The sequence below is a fragment of the Poromitra crassiceps genome (assembly GCF_964638095.1).
Source record: "Poromitra crassiceps genome assembly, chromosome: 5".
Taxonomy (NCBI): Eukaryota; Metazoa; Chordata; class Actinopteri; order Beryciformes; family Melamphaidae; genus Poromitra; species Poromitra crassiceps.
Window position 1 is genome coordinate 42606065 of NC_139642.1, and position 13853 is coordinate 42619917.

A 13853-nucleotide genomic window follows, 5' to 3' on the forward strand; every position below is an offset into this window, starting at 1 on the left:
AATTCCGGGAAATGGCCGATATTGATTTACAGGTAATTTTCCTGTAAGCATGTGTGAAAACGGCTATACAGTACAATGAATGGGAAGCATGGAAATGCACAGCAAAGTGGTCACGTACAATAAGACAAACGTAATACAGAGACAGAAATTAGATCAGATCAGATGAAGCTTTATTGATGTATGGGGGAAACTGGGTCTCTGCAGACAAGACAAAATAATAGAATATGAAGAAAAATAGATAACAAAGAGACAAAAAGGTGCAGATACCCATACCCAGTGCAAACTAGAAAAGTGCACTCAATAATATCAATATATACAACAAGAAGCCGGAAGTACATCAGTGTACACACACTAATATCAGCATCACACACACACTAACAACCAAACATTCATCGAATGACAATACGCAAATACATCTATCTTAACCTTATGTAACGTATCAATCGTTTGAATGACCAAAGATCAACCATATAGGATTGGGATCAGACAGCGCTGTCCCAGCACTGAGAGAGGGAGAGGGGGAGGGAGAGTAGAGGGAGGGGGGGCAGACGGCACTGTCCCTGGTGACTTTGAAATAGCGAGAGAACGCGAAAGAGAGGAGGGAGAGATAAAGAGGGAGCAGACGGCGCTGTCCCCGATCCTGAAAGCGTTAAAAGGGTAAGAAAATTAGAAATAAATGTAAGAACTGCCACAAGGCACTTACTTCATTTGTAGATGAAGTCCATGCGCCTATCCCTCTGAACAAAGATGCAGAACACTTTATTGTAGAAGTCTTCCTTGTCAGGTGTATTCATCAATTTCACCAGTCTCTCCTTTTCTATGGAAATCAGAAAAGGAGATGATGAGTAAAGTCGGTCATGTCCCATCCTATACGTCTGTAAAAGTCTTAGTTACGTTTTAATGCTGAAAGGTCCTCTCCACAGATGCGGTTGTAACAGGTATCGTTAAGGCCAGCGTTAGCGTTGTGGCCTCGGGTACAGTCTCCTGTAGTTTAATTGTCTCTCAGAAACCTAAGCAACTGTATAGGTGACATCATTTGTGAACAGTAATCCCACAGAACAGAACGCCACGCTAATTCTTTGTTCAAGGCAGTATATGACGCGCGCACAGCATAGGCCGATGATGTACATTGCCTTGTTATGGACAACACGAAAAAGCGCATCTGTCGCGTGACATATCGCAAAACCACAGATATTTGTGACCTGCTCCATCATTTTGAGTCACATTGACCCTGAAACACATTTTGAGTTGAATACACTGTTGGAAAGAGGAGAATGTAAGCTTTCTGGGGATATAAAAAAATTATCTTTGTACTCCAAAGATTGAGTGAGATATGCCTGTTTATGTCTTGACTGTTTCCAAACTATGTTTTTGAGAAAAACGGCCTCAAAGTTTGACATCAACTCTGAAACATTTGTTAGAGAAATCATTCAAATGTAACCGAGTTGAATCAGCACGGATTCCTTGTGAGTAGCGAGTGGATTGGTTCAACTCACTCCCCAGGTATAAAGGCATGTTAACCAGCTCCGCCAAGGGAGCTAGCTCTCTTGGTGTTGCGGTTAACATGTTGGACTCCCAAGCTGAGGGTCGGCAGTTTGAATCCACCCCTGGACAAGCCCTTAACATGGGTTGCTGCAAGTACCACCTACACAATGCAGTTACACAAACATTTAAAAAAATCTGAGTTGTCACTATCACCACTACTACTCCTACTATTACTACTACTACTGCTACTGCTGGTGATTGGTGATGTCACCAGTGATGTCACTCAAGCACTCAATGATGATGTCCTCAGTGATGTCACTCAAGCAATTGTGATGTCATCAGCACTACTGCTACTGCTACTACTACTACTCCCACACCTCAGGTAGGATTGGGCTGGAAATTTTTATGCCCGTGTGTTATGATCTCGGGAAGGTCATGGGAAGGTCCAGTTTGTTTCCAGGACTTTCCAGGTGGTTTCCTGGAAAGTCCTGGAAACCACCTTGAAAGTCCTGGAAACAACATCCCAAGGTCAGATTTTTGTCTCTCTCTTTCTCTCTCTCACACACACACACACACACACACACACACACAACCAAAGCACCTGTTTTATAATCTCCTGTACACCCCCCCCCCCTCTCTAACATTACAGGCTATTTTGATATGAAATAATTTCCTCACAAAGATGCTCATAAACACACAAACATTATTAGCTATTGATAGCTGTCATTTTCTTGTCCACTGATTATCAGGAAAACACACTATGCCTACAGCAGCCAACAAACAAACAAATAGCCTACATACATACATACATACACAAATTAATTAATTATATTTAGATCATGTAGCCATGCTTACATTAATAATTTCTTTAATTTGGTCGGTCTTCTCATTATCTCGTTCGGCGTGCTTGTAACAAGGGCTGTGTTGTAAAGTTTGCAGTCACACTTGTAGCCTACTCCCATGCTGTATCAGTTTCTTTAACACTATCGTCATTGTGTCATCTGAGATCTTGCATCTCTATGGGGTCAGGAACGAGTGGTAAATGTTCCTCCCCGCCTTCATCATCATCATCATCATCATCACCACCTTCATCGGAGCTAGCCCCCGGACAGCCCGATCAGTCCGAATGCGACTGGAATGCTGTCAAGAGTCGCGCACCTCTCCTCATCATCAGCAGCTATAATGAAGAGGTGATAATCTGAAATAAACTCAGTCACATTACTCTCTGTTGTTGCACCTCCAACAGGAATTTAATTTAATAGACCAGCAATGTCTTCATTGCGCAAATTCATGGTTTAGTTTATCAGTCAGACGGTCACCTCTGTCACTTCACAGCCTGCCAACACTTTACTGACAGATGACAAACACTCGCTTTTTTCTTTTTCTAAAACGGGCCAGCGTGAAATCCATACATCCATAGGCCTACAGTAGCTACATGGACATGATGACAGTAGTAATCAAACTGTTGCTATGCAGAGAACATTCATAATTTTACGGGACGCAGGTGTAAGAGAGGAGTATGTACAGTCAATGAGACGGAGGGAAAGAGAGCGAGAGAGACACACACACACACACACACACACACACACACACACACACACACACACACACACACACACACACACACACACACACACACACACACACACACACACACACACACACAGTCGGGGAGACGGGTTGCCATGCCGTTTGCGATAAACCCCCCCGGCGGCAGATTTTAAAGAAGTTAAAACGTTATACAAACAGCTCAAACTAATCTAAAATAACAAACCAATAACTAAACTCCACAATACAATGCTGACTAACATTATAAACAGTGTTTTAAATCCTGCAGTAGCCTATTTATAAGGCTACTATTTACAAGTACTCACAACCGAGTTTATCTGGCAACAAGAATGAATGCTCAGCCCAGCCCACAGCAGCAGAGCGGGGAACTTTCACTTTCTCGTCCTTCCAAACTTTAGCTTCAAAACGATATTTAGCGTTCGAATTTCTTAATAATCTTTACACAGAATGAAAGCCAAGGCTTCATTTAACTAGAATCAGGTAAAACATGAAAACGGCTAAAGTAAACAATTTCCTCATAAAATCGCGCGACATCCGACTCATTTTGATGGAGCGGGTCACATTTGGGCTTTGTTTTTGGCCACAAACAAAGCCTTTGTTTGTGATAATTATATTGAATTTCATCCAATTTGATTGTTTTTACCTTTATAACCCCCTTTCACCCACACACTGTCGCTGGTGGAGAACATTGGTGGAGAACAGTAGAGGCGAGGGAAGCAGGCTTGCTAGTCTGGCCGCACGCGCAGCCAATTTGAAAAGTCCATTGTCTTCGGTCACTTTCTTTGAGTAAGTTCTGTCAGGTCAGGTGTTGGCTTTCCATTTGCGACCACGGTCTTTCCCCCCTCAAAAGTAAATGTTGTAAATTGTTTTAAGTAGGCAACCATATATCCATGTTGGTAGGCGAAATAAATGCAGAAATAGCTAGCGAAAACTCACTCACAGCCCGCCACAAGTGCAGAGGTCAGAGGACGGCGAGCGAGACGGGTGTCAGGGAGTCAAAATTAACAAAGAAATCGCCGTACCTGTTCCTGTTGAGAAAAGCGCAGTGCCTCATGCTTGACACTGACAGACAGTGGGACTCTGGGAGAACAACAATCTCATCAAATTAAAGTTAAACAATAAATAATAATAATAATAATACATAATAAATAAATGAATAAAAATAACTAACTAACTTTAAATTTCATTTTTTTCCTTATTAGCTTAGGTGAGGCACTGCCTCCCCTGACCCACACATGCTTGGCACATATGGAAATAAATGCAGAAGTGATTCTGTGAGCAATCCCAATGCTAGGCTTTACAATGCTGTTTTCATAGTGCGGTGTGCAAAAGAAAAATCAAAATTAACACATTTACTCAGTGTACGTTTAAAAGTGCGCAAGTAGAATATCTATTATTAAAATTACTCAAGAGTAAAATTATAGCATTATAAAAAATACTTAAAATGTACAAATCCTCAAAAAAACGACTAAATTAATTACTCTGCAGCTGCATACCCATAGCCTACAATGAATTTGAAGCATGGAAATGCACGGCAAAGTGGACACGTACAATAAGTAAGGGTTAATGCACGACGAGGTGTCCATTATCACTTTTTAAGGGACGACGTGGAGGCCTCCGCGAAGTCCCCTGTGTTTAAATGAGCCATGAAGCCAGTCTTGAACACTGGTCAGCACAGATGTCAGAACCAAGGAAGCCTCTATACAGTATCTTGCCGTGTGAGACAATGACAACATCGTCAGCGTCCGGACCAGGAATAGGAGATGAAAGCTGAGGGCGGTCATGGCAACAAATTGACCGAAGGGCACAAGACCGGAGGGGATGGAGAGTTTTCGTCGATGGCCTATGTTCCTTACAGCAGGGGCTCCCAAACTTTTCAGACAAAGTACCACTATGTACTCAACCAAATTAATGACAAACAAACAAATAATGACAGACAGACACTTGTTAAGGCTCAGGAGCAAGTTACCATATTAACTCATTCTCTGCCAGGGTCATTTAGGTCTGTGTGCTCCCAGTGCCAGGATTTTGAGCATATTTCCTGATCTTCCAGGACCCACAGAATATTCTATGCTAGGAATAAAATTACACAACATATCTCACAATAAAGCAGAGACTCTATTCTTACCCCTTGTAAAAAACTGAAACTCTACCATGTTTCCTTGTTTAGTTACAAGCAGTGGAAGTTAGCTTGTTTTCACTAAAAATGCCCTCCTTCGGAAGGGAAATATGAGATAAAGAGGTTTTTAGTGAACGACACCGTTTCAAGCAGAACTCTCTTTTGAGCCTTTTATTTTTTGCCTCAGTGACACATCAGACATATACAGTATTTGTTTTCCCAAAAAAATAAAAATAAAAATAAGTTTTTACTGACTTTTACTTCCTGGAACTTATTTACCAGATAGTCCAAGACTGGACGGACCAAATGAACCCTTATGCTCGCTCGCTCGCTCTCTCTCTCTCTCTCTCTCTCTCTCTCTCTCTCTCTCTCTCTCTCTCTCTCTCTCGCGTCTCACACACACGCACACAGGAATCACAGGCAGCTGCTCAATGGCCGCAAATGCTGCTCAATGCACAAATGGCCGCTCATGATCGTCACTCACTAACGGACTCTGTTTACTGCTAAATGGGTGACTATACTATAAATTCTAAACGTGATTTAGCGGGTTCCTTTCATCAGTTTGACTTGAAACAATGTCACAGGCTGGGAAAGGGTCTGATCTAATGTAAACAAGCAAAACATGAAAGTACGTCCGAGTACGTCCTTGGCACAGAACGCCATTGTAAAAAGTACGTCCGAGTACGTCTTTGGCAGAGAATGAGTTAAGTACCGGTAGCTGTAGCCTATTCATGTTTTCTGTTTTCCTCACTAAATGGTAAACTAGTTTCTGTCTAGCCTGGTTAAACCCAGCCTCCACGTGATCTCTATCTATGTGCTATCAGTCACAAGATCTAGTTTGTATTCATTGATGATTAGATTTCCTCATAGTTTTTATCATCACAACTTTGTTTTTATTTGTTTTTATTTTTATTTATCAGTGAAAATAGGTCATTGACTCGTAGTTTTTGTCAACTAAATTAACACTGGTTACAGGTGATAAGAATCTATTCACGATGTTGAGGACCGTTGACAGTATGGAGTTATCAGACAGTTATCAATTAAAAGTGAATATATGTGTTTCCAGAGAGTGATGTTGGGTTGTGTCCTGAGACGACAGCGGAGGGTATTCAGAAGAAGAGCAACAAAGCCCAGTATCTGTACCGGCAGCTCTGCCACATTGACACAGAGTTGAGTCTCCTCGGCCCCTCTGGCTCCCCCACACCGGACAGCTACAGCCAGGCTGTGCAGCAAGTCCAGGACATGAAGGGTCTTCTGGAAGAACAGCTTTTTACATCCAGCTGTGGAAATCTGGACCAACAGTCGAAGAAGTACACAAATCAGTTACTTAAGCAAAAGTAAAATAGGAAGAGGAAGAGGGAAATCACTTGTGATGTAGAAAGTACGAAAATGTTGTGTAAGAAAGGATGGTGCAGCCTGGCGCTATACCACTTAGTTGACCATCGCTTAAAGGTCACTATGGTGAATGGGATTTCCCCTTTCTATTTGATATAAAGGAGTTGGATGTGCTATCATTCTAAGCATTGTGAAAGAATCAAAATGCACAGTTGGCAACTAAATCCACACAATTCATATTAGAAAAGCAAACCCTAAACGAGCTGTTTGGACTTCTGTAACTTTGCGGCAAAAAGGTTTGCTCAATATCATTTTTGAAAGAATTAATAGCAACACGTCCTGATCCCAAAACTAATACCCAAATGACAGACTAAGTCTACTCGCAAAACAACATATGTGCAAATCAACACCGGCTATTTTCTAGTTACTTCTGGAGGCTCAGAGCACCGACCACCCACTCTCCCCCGCAGCGCACTTGCCACAGCTCATCAGCGAGTCGCTGGTTAAGGTTATGCACAACTTGGTTATGGTTAGGCAACTAAAACAACTTGGTTAAGGTTAGGCAACTAAAACAACTTGGTTAAGGTTAGACAACAACAAAAAATTGGTTAAGGTTAGGCAACTAAAACAACTTGGTTAAGGTTAGACAACTAAAACAACTTGGTTAAGGTTAGACAACAACAAAAATTGGTTAAGGTTAGGCAACTAAAACAACTTGGTTAAGGTTTGAGTCGAGACTAAAAATGGAAGACAGGTCCAACCAACCTAGCCCTACTCCCTTGTGTCAACAGCCTATTTCAATATCAGAGTGTTGTTACGTTAAAGACTGGTAGAGTTTGCTGCTGCTTCCTCGTTACCGCTCCCGACTCTGCCGTTCTGCACACATGCAGTTAGAGGTTGCAAAGGACAACATTGGACAACAACAACAACAACAACAACAACAAAGTTTAGCAGTTGTCATTGTTTGTTACCGGAGAGTTTGTGGTGTTTGAGGCTGTGGTGTCTCACGTTTCACTCTTGAAACGGTTAGCCAATCAGAAGAGAGGGGTCGTTACTATTATTGAGCCTTGAAGGCAACAGAAACAGCCTATTCTTGGTCATGCTCAAAAGGGAGAAAAGAAAAGAAGGGGGAAAAAGATCAGAAGATGCCAAAGTCAGGACACTCACTCACTCATGGATGTTTAGTGAAGGTCGGGAATAGGGGCTGTAGCTAGGGATAGGAAGGTCGTAGAGAGTTGGGCTTCAAGGGGTGGGTAGTGGCTAGAGGGGTGTGGGTAGTGGGAGGGGGCATGGTCAGGAAAGGACGGGTTAGGGAATAGGGGCCGTAGATAGGCATAGGAAGGTCATAGAGAGTCAGTATTCGGGTGGGGGGTGGCAAGGTACCCCCAAAACATTGCCTACGTGCCATATAAGGCTGAATGACCACACCACTGCGCTGTGGGCTTCAAGGTATTTGCACTTGTTGGTGTACATGACTCCACACAAACCGTGTTTAAGACATCCAATAAAACCCTGCAAAGTGCAGCATGTGGAACCTTTAAAAACTGTGCACCTACGTATATGGCAGGACACTTTAGGTTAGTTATGGAGGGTCGTCAAATTCATAGACCAATCAACAGCTTTCCACACTTTAATTCATTTCTGTCAGGCTTTTATATGACTCAGCAATTCATGTCGTATTTGATGTCTTTGATGTTTAGTGTGCAGACTTCTTATTTGACATGAAACAAGGGAGCACAAATATTGTTGGGTTTTAGGACGGTGTGCAAGGAGAAGCACGCACAAATGGATTCAAAGTCAGAAGTGTGTATTGCAATGTGAAGGTGGACATGCCTTCACTTGGCCTACATAAACACCATTTGGTTGGAATCAGTGGAGGCGTGCACTGAAAACAATTGTGCAGCACTAAAAGCTGCACTAACGTGACTTTTTTTTAAATGTAAAAAGAGATTCATCTTAGCAGCCAACATTACAAAATGGGAGCATCCCATCTCTTTCAATTGAAGTTCTGTAGATTCACCCTGTTTGCCCAAATTAAATTGTGGTGTCGGTATCGACACTTCTCCACCCGCATGCAGGAAGTGATGAATCAAAACTTAAGAGGGGATATCCTTCACATCAGCAAGCAAGTGCTTTGTCCATGGGAAGAGCTGGACTCATTAATGCTAGATCGTTTGCCTTTCTTGTCCCTCTGGTTTTCTTTGGTATAAACTAGCATGTGTGCAGTTTACTGATTTCTGAGTATTGAAGTACTTTTCCCCCAGAAAAGGTGCCTTTTGCTGCCATTTGGAGCCTGCGATGTTGGCTAGTGCAGGTTTAAGTCGGGGTCCAAATCAAGCCCTCAAGGAAAAGAATGAAAGCGCCAGTGTTAAATAATCCATTACACAAATGCAGACACAACATGTGTGCGAAATGGCATTTTCAAATCCATAGCTGCAATTTGGAGATGAGAATGTGCCGTGCAAAGACCGTTTGCCTCCAGGCACAGGTGACGGCGCCACCTCCATTATACATTCATTTGTATTTTGGTTCAGGCGACCAATTAGCATAAAAGAAAAGTGCAACATAAGGAAAAGAGGGATGACAAAAAGCAGCGTAGGGTAGACGATTGTGTGCTGCAGTCAGTACTCACTTCAATTCCTTTCCATAAGCAGGTCGAACCCTCCAATATTCAGTCTACTTTGATTATGTTTGAAGGGATAATCTATTTGTGCTTTCCATGTCGTCACTGGCAGTGGCACATTCGCTGTGGTTCTGACCGGCCAGCATCAAGTATAAAAACCATCTCCCTTTCCTCCATGGTTAAATCTCTCAAGGCCGTAAAAAGGACCAACAACTGTTTAAATCACAGAGAAATCGTCCCCCGGCGGGTAATTGGAAGGCTTTATCGCATCAGCTGGATGTAAAATATATTTTCTGTACGTTCTGCCTCATCACACTCATCTGGCTCATTGTGGCGGTCGGAGGCAGAGCTGAGACAGAAGCAGATAGCAGAAGCCGTCCTCTGATGAATGCTGTGGAGATACCGGCACCAGGTAGGCTACTGCTTTACACAGAGTCACAAATATGGCGAGGAGGCAGCTTGTGGCAGGGCAACAGTGTGGCTAGCGGTGTGCAGCCGAGTGAGACAAAATACAGCGAGATAGTCAATCATTGGCTGTGGCTGCTGGGCTGCAGCACCGCTGGCAGTCACACTGTTCAGCTACATTGGGGATGAGGCAGTGCATTGGCAGTGAGCTGAGGACACGATTGAAGTGATGAATAGCGGGAGCCAAACACACAAGATATCTGCGAACATCCAGTCTCACTTAGTACACAGACAGGGTTTTCATTGCTGGATGGGACAGATTCATCTTACCAGCCCAGCAGCAAAAACAAAAAATTTCACAACAATGAAATAAAAATGAAAACTCCAGTGTGTGAAAGGACTTTCAAAACTTTTCTGAAACTGTAATTTATGACACCAAAAACTAACGAGAATAAAAATCCCCAAGAATGCCCCCACCCCATTTCTTTTCAGTTTGAGTCTCTTTCACTATGCCGACTGGAGCAGCCACAAGAGAAAACTTGCTATAAAAGGGTAAAAATGCCACATCTAATGCCAGTACATGAGAGTCACAGTCTGTGCTCCTTGCTCTGAGTGTGTGCCTCTTTCAAGAAATAAAAGGGTAAAGAGTAAAGAAGTACATTTTGGCACACTTGTCAAAAGGGCTTAAAGAGTTTTGGAGCATGATACACAAATATGACAAAGTCCTGATAATAGTGACAGAATGGAATTGGAACTGTTGTACCCAGTTTGGATAATTCCTTTTATATCGCAGCAATACCCACACTGCTGTCAATGTGATGTTTTCAGTGTCTGGCTCTGCTTGGGAATATTAGAAAAGAGCCCTAATTCCTTTTCAGAAAGTCCAGCATTGTTGGAATTTTTTATCTTTCTCACTTGTATCCAAGTGGCAGCACCAAATTGACTCTGTCATCAGCTCATCACCACACCATAGCCAATGATTACCCAATGATTCTGCACTGACACACTGCTATTGTCAGTTTAGTTCAGTGGACCATTAGCATCGGTGTGGGAGACACAATCACCCGTAACAGGTCAATACTATTCTACAGCTGTTAAACAAGGCCATTATGTGTCCAAAGCCCCATCAGCACAATTTTTCTTCCGTCAGATTTATGATTTATTTGGTTAAATGTTTTCTTAAGCACAATGCGCACACTCTAAAAATGGGTGTGTCATCTCTTTAACACATCTCTGAGTCTGTTTGGAGCAGGATTTACTTTTTAACACATAATATTAACAATTCTAACATGTCTTGTGTTGAAAAGTATCACAAATGTAGACTATGTTGTTCTAAACACGATGCACAGATCTTTTAAAATGACACATCTGTTTTAAAAGTATGTGAAACGATGGTGAATGGCAAATGTCGGCATAATGAAATCAAAAATGATCAGAGCAAATTATATATTTATAGAGAGCCAAAGTCCCTCCCTTTCCGGTCAGACCCTATGCGCACCAGCGTCTTAAATATGAATTGTGGTGAATAGAGAGACGTTACTTTTTTGAATTGTGCCACAGGGCTTTTGGGGGGGTCCTCCCTTCAACAACTGGGCTGCTGTCTTCATCAGCCTATGCGTCCTACATCCATCCAGAGCAAGCTGCTATATTATCAGCCCAAAGATGCCTCCTTCCATGATTGGTGGGAAGTATTAATGCATTTCGTTGGTGGTGGTCTTCTCTCCCAATCCCCGTTTGGTGCCCATGCCCGGGCAATTTGCATATAACCCCATAAGCATCCTTGCCATTGCTTAACCTCAGTCAGCCCACGTCCTGACAATTTGCACAACCCATTATCCCTGCATTCTGCTTAAACATCAGTCAGCCCATGTCCTGACAAGTCAGCCCCCGTCCTGACAATTTGCTCAACCCATTATCCCTGCATTCTGCTTAAACCTCAGTCAGCCCACGTCCTGACAACTTGCTCAACCCATTATCCCTGCATCTTGCTTAAACTTCAGTCAGCCCACATCCTGACAAGTCAGCCCATGTCCTGACAATCTGCATAACCCATCATTCCGGCATTTGCATAAACCTCAATCAGCCCACGTCCTGACAAGTCAGCCCATGTCCTGACAATTTGCTCAACCCATTATCCCTGCATTTTGCTTAAACCTCAGTCACCCCACGTCCTGACAATTTGCATAGCCCCGGCGAGCTTCATGACCCCCCTTTCGTTATATTATCCCGTTCTAACTTTCATTTCTTTTGGGGCATTATTTATCCTATACGTCACTGACGCCCCCCCCCTCTCATCTCAAGAGGAGCGTCATCATATCATGGAGCCATACGCCACACTTAAACTGGTTATTTGTTCAATAAAGCTTGTTAAAACTTCCTACGAGTCTCTCATGATTGAAGTGTGGTCTTTGACTGAATTTCAATCATGGAAGACTAAACCTCTACAGCATAGTTTAGAGCACCCCATGCGTACATGTCCCTCGTCATTCAGGGTGTGTAACTCCTTAGTGACATCACTGATGACATCACAATTGCTTGAGTGACATCACTGATGACATCACAATTGCTCGAGTGACATCACTGGTGACATCACAATTTCGAGTGACATCACTAGTGACATCACTGCCCCTTCTCCATTTCCCAATATCCAATCAGCTAAGGACATCTGTCTCTCCTGATCTGCTGAGCCAATCACCTAAGCGGTGGTGGTGGTATATAGAGCCCTTGCTACTACGTCATTACTCACATTTGTGCCATCATCCTCAGCTGCTGTTCATCATCACTGGAGCAGTTGTCTCGCCCCACCCCCTCCCCTGATCACCACCAACGTCATGGCTCCTGTAGAAGTCCCTATGGGGGGATTATCTATCCTATACGTCACTGACGCCCCCCCTCTCTCATCTCAAGAGGACATCTCGTCATCATATCATGGAGCCATACGCCACACTTAAACTGGTTATTTGTTCAATAAAGCTTGTTAAAACTTCCTACGAGTCTCTCATGATTGAAATGATGTTTGTCAATTTAAGATAACTCCTTTGCAAGTCAAGAAAGTTGCAGTTTGTGGTAAAACGGTAACATTATAAATCAGAAAGACTACTCACAACAGTCGCATAAGTGACGGCTCTCCCACCAGGCCATGTTGTTTTTGGTGTGACGTATATTGTCTGACACGAGAGATATAGTCGATTGAGCGGTTTCATACAAAACTAAACGTTACGTTTCAGTTTCAACTATAGGACAAACTGACTTTCTTGACGTCCATAAATTTTATCTTTTAAATTGACAAAATTTACATGTGGACCTCATGGCACAATGCAAACAGGATCAAGAAAATATCGTCTCTTGCCGTTCACCACCATTTTTTAAGACCTTGTTATGCATGGTGAGGCAGGAAGTGACGTCCACTTTGACTCTCTATTGGACAGAACAGTTTCATGGAATCAAGCTAGCTTGATTTAAATAACCCCCCCCCCCCAACAACTTTGCTTGATAACATCTGCCCTGATTTCTTTGCACTTTTAATGGGATGATGAATTGTGTACTGGGTGGTCTTTTAACAACCATATGGCTATCGCTCAGAAATTAATTAATTCCATTTATGTCTTTGGAAAGGTGGAGTGACTCTAATTCACCTAATTCCAAATAAAGTGCTTAGATCGCCCTGCTGTTCTCCATTTTAATACAACTCCAAGTCACAGCTTTCTCTCTCTCTCTTTTTAGGGCTATAGTATATGGAGTGCAATCATTCTACCATGGTTGATACATGATTTACTCTGCTGCGCAATATTCCTGTGGAGTATGCCTTATTCCCATCCCACCCACTTAAGCATGTGTTTTATGACTGATAGAAGTTCATAATTCACAAGATCCATGTATATGTATAAGCAAGCAATTATTAATGTACTTTCCCTCTATATTGTTCCCTGATTAAATAAATAAAAAATACACTTGTTGCCATAATTTCTTCATTTGAAGGATGTATTTTACATCTCTACGTTCTGCTCTCTGGCTGCCTCATCAAGCACTGCCATTATCCAAGGTCAGCATATGCTACAAGATAAGAACAGGTAGCCTACATTATACAGCAGTTATATACAGGAAGGGTAGATAAGAACAGGTAGCCTACATTACACAGCAGTTATACATGTATACAGCAAGGGTAAGCACAGGTAGCCTACATTACACAGCAGTTATACATGTATACAGCAAGGGTAAGAACAGGTAACCTACATTACACAGCAGTTATATACAGCAAGGGTAAGCACAGGTAACCTACATTACACAGCAGTTATATACAGCAAGGGTAAGCACAGG